Source organism: Salvia hispanica, chromosome 2 (genome assembly GCF_023119035.1).
Source record: "Salvia hispanica cultivar TCC Black 2014 chromosome 2, UniMelb_Shisp_WGS_1.0, whole genome shotgun sequence".
NCBI classification, from domain to species: domain Eukaryota; kingdom Viridiplantae; phylum Streptophyta; class Magnoliopsida; order Lamiales; family Lamiaceae; genus Salvia; species Salvia hispanica.
The window spans coordinates 15,848,571-15,854,570 of record NC_062966.1 but is presented as its reverse complement, the minus strand read 5'-3'; positions in this window follow the sequence as shown (position 1 = coordinate 15,854,570).

Genomic DNA, 6,000 nt, shown 5'->3' with positions numbered 1-6,000 from the left:
TTTTCCCATCATGGGGAAAAAAAACCCCTTTTCGTCACATCATCCGCGAAATTTGGACAAAAATAGTTGGCATAGCCAAAAAAAAACAAATAAATTACAATAACGCAAAATACATAATTAAATTTACGACACGGATACGGGAAAATGCGATAATATTATTTATAAATTAAAAAAAAGTACAAAAAAATTACATAATTTAAAAAAAAACACCATCTAGCCCACAGATCCCCCGTCACCCGCGCCGTGCGAAACCCTGGGCCCCAAAAGCGTGAGTCCCCCGTTCCCCCTTCCGGCGCGCCAAAACCCCGATACTCAAGGTCCATAAAGAAACCCCTTCCCCCAAAAGCCTTTGGGGGTTCTTCCAGAACGATTTTCCACATGTTCATCGCGTTTTGTTGGCCCAGTTCGGCGACCCGGGCCCGGATTTATTCAGAGGAGATGCCGCCGGACGGGGGAGTTCAACGAGCCTTCCCGGGGGATTTGAGATCGCGGGACTCGTGCTACTTTACACTCTCTTACTTTTTTTTCTCTTCATCTCTCCACCTTTTTCGTTTTTTACTTTATTCTCTCTTTAATTAACTCACCTAACACAATTTTTCTTAATCTTCGTGCAAAAAAGAAACGTCTTCATTACTATGGAATGGAGGGCGTATTATTTTTATATAACGGGTGAGCAAAAGTGATCGGAATTCCTAATGGCAGACGAAGGGAGTATGTAAGGGTGGCAAAATGAGTTGCGGGTAATGAGTAATTCCCATTTCGACCCGCTACCCGCCGCATATCGGGTATCCATTACCTCACGATAACGAGAAACGGGACGGGATAGAGTAGTGTGTTTTTAGAGGTTTGCGGGTAGCGAGTATACCCGTTAACCCCGAAACTCACAGAAACTACCTATAAAATGTCCCCTCACTTTTATTCTCAATCTTTTCAAAGCTTACCATCGATATTTATACAGAAAACTAGGGAACATTGTCGGATATTAAGGTGTTCAAATTTTCTATTTTGGAATAGGGTCGAGTGCGGGTACCCGCAATGTCGGGTACGGGATATCGGAAAAGGGTATTGGGTAATCCCGATACGTTGTGGGGCGGGTATTAGGACAACAAATTTGGCTAAAATTGGGTACGAGTACCCGTGGGTAACCCGTTTCGCCATCCCTAGTATGTAACATGGGCAAATTGGTAGTTACAAATGTGATTGAGCCATAGGCTTTTTAGTGGGCTTTGTACGGGTCGGATACAAAATACGAGCTACGCAGATTAATAACATAGCTACCAAACACACAAACAAACCCGGATTAATCCTTTATCTAACCCTAGACCCTAAACCCTTTATATATCTTTAATTCTTCTTTCCCCTTGCTTCCTTCTTTTTCCGTCTTTCCTATTATTTCTTTATCTTCTTCTCCATTTTCTCCTTCTTCATATGAATAGCACTATAAATAGAAATGCATGAATGGGTAACTAATTTAAAACTTCCTTTTAAGATGCCAGAAATGCTCTTCACGGCTTGAAGGTATCTTGTGTGTCTAATTGTACGACCAACGCTTTTATAAAGTGGTTTTATTGTTAGTGTCCCAACTAAAATTAGGGAACAAATAGAAGCGCCTAAAAAAAGGATTAAGATAATTTTCCCTCAACTTGGCAGTGCTTTTTTTTCATCCTAAATTATGATTATTTTTAAAATTTTCAAGCGATGCTAATTGTGTCTCAGTTTTTACATCCTTAAAAGATAGTGCTAAGTTTTTTTTTTAGCTTAACTTTCTATAAATCCTGATAATATTAAGTTTTTTCTTTGTCAATTTATTAATCCCTACATTGTTCGAGAAAATCTATTTAAGTTTGAAATGTAGAAATTTAATATCTCGACATTGTTTCGATGTCGAAATTTATTCTCTGCGAAGGAAGTAAAAAAAATTTCATTTATTTGATCGTTCAACTATTGCATATCTAAGATGCTAAAATAACATCAAACAGAACCTCACATTTTCCGCATATTAACCATCTCTGTTTGTGTCATAATAATTGTACCCAACTCCCATTTTTAAAAAATAATTTCATATTTTTTTTATTCATAAAAAATTAATCTTATACTATTAAAAATGAAAAGTTATTACTATTAATTTGTCACACACTTTTTTATCCTTCTCTTTATTACTTTATCTATATTTTTCTTTCTTTTTCACCATTTATCAATTTTATAATAAAACTCATATGAATAAATTCAATTATTTTTTATTGAACGGTAAAGTATTTTATTTACTCTTTATCCTTAGTACTACTATTTAAAATTATTCATAAATGTAAATAACCTGTGCATAGCAATCGTACTGACGGTCCCACGCTATGATACAATATGAGTAGATTAATGTACTCCACATTTTATAATACTATACTATAACCGTGACAAACGATTAAATCATTCGTTTCTTTTTTCTAAATATTCACCGCATTTCACTAGTACTTTTATTATATTTAAAAGTAATGTTATGCTCTCCCTTATATAAAAAATAATTATATTTTCTGTTTTGGCTTATTCACCAAAATCAGTTTCTACATATAGTTTTATCTCTTTAATAAAATAGTAATTCAAATTTGTACTAACAATATCTAAACCACATTTTTTTTAATCTCTTTCTTTCTATTTTAAATTTTACATTAAATTCATGTCAGACAATTATTCATACTATTTTTTATTGACGGATGAAGTATAATAGTAGATCTTTATTAGTAATCTCTACGTTCATTTGTATTTGAATATTCCCTCCATCTCTGCTTAATAGAGGCATTTCTTTAGGCACAGATATTAACAAACTTTGTCAAAGGAGTACTAGAATAAATGAAGATAAAGTAAAATATGAGAGTAAAATAAGAAAAATAAGAGAAAATAAAGTAAGAAATTGACTAAATTAAGAGTAATTAGATATTTATTTCTGACTTTTTACTTGTAATTAATTTGTATTCACTTTTGCTATAAAAATATTCATTAACTCGAAATATTGAAATGGAATTTGTTACTGATCATATCATGGCAACTTAAACATGATCTTGTGGGAAGGAAAGCAAAAACAAAATAAAAACAAAATAATAGGCCAACTTCCAAAATGCATGTAGTAAGAAATTTGTAGTACAATTTTCAGTACACATTAGGTTAGCGAGTCACATGTTCGTCTTCGGAAGATATCGTATGTGGAGTAGATAAATTGAGATTTCAACCTTTTCACACTTCAAACGATATGATCATATTTATATTAGATCAATAAAAAATTATAGTAGTAGTAAATGAATGGAATAATAAAATTTTATTTGGAGATCCATTTTGTATCTTATTCAGGTAAGATTATGCTAATTTATAAATTTACTCTCACACCTCTCTCCCTCTTTCTGGGGTTTTCTTAATATTGAGAGATATTTATAATGTGAGAAAGAGTAGGTTGAACGGATCAACCAATGGAAGAATTAAGAGAAAGACAAAATAGTTTAGGGATCGGTCCAATAAATCGACTGGCAGTTTTCAGGTTAGTTACCAAAGCCTTCACTTGGATCTTATTCCACGTTCTACTATTATCGAGTACTAACATTTTAGTTTGTGTCACACTTCTTAAGTAGGAGAATATTCATATAAATTTAGATTTTTGTGTTGGATCCATACACTTATTTCCACTTTTTAATTGGGTCTTTGAGTTCTATATTGTACACCTGTTGTTCATTTATTTTAAAATAAAATTTTTAATTAAATTTTATTAAAGAATATTTTTTGTAAGCTTTATCTCACTGTGAAGGAGTATTTTTTAAAATATTACTGTATTTTAATAAAAAGACAATTATTTTGATAAATAAAAGCGTAATACTAGAGACATACTATAGACTAGGGTGTAGTCCATTGGAAATAGGAACATTTCCCAGAAAAAAAAAGAGAGTAGTGACAAAACCAGGTACCAAATTAAGTTTAAGTTGATTTCCATTGGTGTATAATCAATGCCTTTTATATTTGTTTGAAAAGCAAAAAGTATATAAATAATTAATCATTTGCTATAAAAAAAAGTACAAGAAAATCCATCCTCTGATCTCCATTTGTTGGAGTTTTTTATTTTTAAAGTTGAAAGTGTGATGGTTTAGACACTAATTATTTGATTAAGTTCCATACGGTAGAAACAAAAGTTTTGAATGTATTTTTAAGAATCCATCTTGGGTGACTATAGACATTATAAAGATGTGCATGGATCATATCAAATGAGAAGCAAGAATCCTAGTTATAATTGTCAGATGAGATGTTAATGCAATCCTATTTATTATTGTAAATTATTACTCCCTTAACGCGACCCGGAAGGTGTATATACCACTAAAAATAAATTTACGAAAAATATTTATTAAAAATAAAATAAGATTAATTAAGACCATCTCAAATGTACACTATAGAAGTTAAAATAGAGTAGGCAATTAGCTCCAATGGCACTCCAAAATCAATTTCATTTAGAGGTAATTTTGAGTAAAACATAATACTCCTACTACTTATTTTTAGGTTCACACTAAAACAAACCCAAATTATTTTTCAAATTCTGCGAGTGAAAAATAGTGAAAATAGAATATTCTTTAAGTTTGAGTTTAATGTAAATGGTTAGAGTAAAATTACTATTCCCCCTTGCCCATCATTATGTATCTCAGTTTTCCATTTTAGTTCGTCTCATATTAATTGTTTCACTTTACTTTTACCATTTTTAATATGGGCATCACATTCAACTAACATATTTATATTCACATTTTATAAAAAACAAATTCTATACAAACGTAAGACTTACATTTCACTAATTTTTTTAACTAACTTTTTATAATAGAATGTTAATATCTATTAAAGCTTATGTTATGTTATGTTAAAAGTAGGACACATATTAATGAACAAAGGACATACATACTCCTACAATTTAATGTGATATTTCTATTAAAATAAGTTTAAATTTAAAGATAGCTCAAATTATTATCTAAGATCCAGCAAATAAGAGACTACTTTGACAAAGTGTAAAGAGTAAAACAATAACAATGATTGGATCATGCACGTTGTGCAATGATAGGATGTGTAGTAGGTATTTGTGTGCCCAAGAATATAGTAAGATTCTTCTAGGAGTAATACATCTTTATATTTTTATAAAGAAATTCACCAAGATAATCTATCCCCAAATGCACTACTTCCTCGCTTTTTTGTTAATTAATTTCATTTTTTTATTAGAGTAATACTTCCTCGGGATGCAATTAAAAATTTTAATTTATTAGTTTCAGTATACTTTTATAATAAATGATAAGTATTTCACTGGCTCATTCTACTTACTCCCTTCGACCATCATTCAATTTAGCTTACGGGTTTTAGAGCATCTCCAATGGAGATAGGCTAGCCACTCTCTCTCTGCCACGTCATCAACACTAAAATTCCAACTATCACGTCATCATTTTAAGCAAATAGGCTAGCTTTAGCTAGCCTAAGGCTAGCCACAAGCTAGCCGCAATAAAAATAATTCAATTTACATAATTAAATTTATGACAAATTACGGAAATAAATTTAAGAGACATATACGGGAAAATTCATTAATTTCATTTAAATAAAAAAAAGGTACATTGTTTAAAAAAAATAACATTAAATAAAAAAATTTATATAATAAAAAAAAATCGGGCTTCCGCTCACGAGCCCCGCCTCTCTCTACTCCTCGCCACCGTTGGAGTAAATTGGTTGTTGTTGTCCATCTCTCGATGTTGCTCTTGTACTGAGAAATTTAGATAGAGAGAAAAATCGTTAAAACAAGTGGTGCAAATGAAAATGACGTGAAAATAGCGAATATATAGTGTTTCAAAAATTATAAAATATTGCGCTGGTCGATCGCATCGTCCAGTCAGCCTTCAAATCGGCGTGCGCTCGCCTAATGGCTAGCCGATTCGGCGCTCGCCGGTCGTAGTAGTTTGGCTAGCCGACCGGCTAGCGCCGCGAATCGGCTAGCCGGAGCCGCTGTTG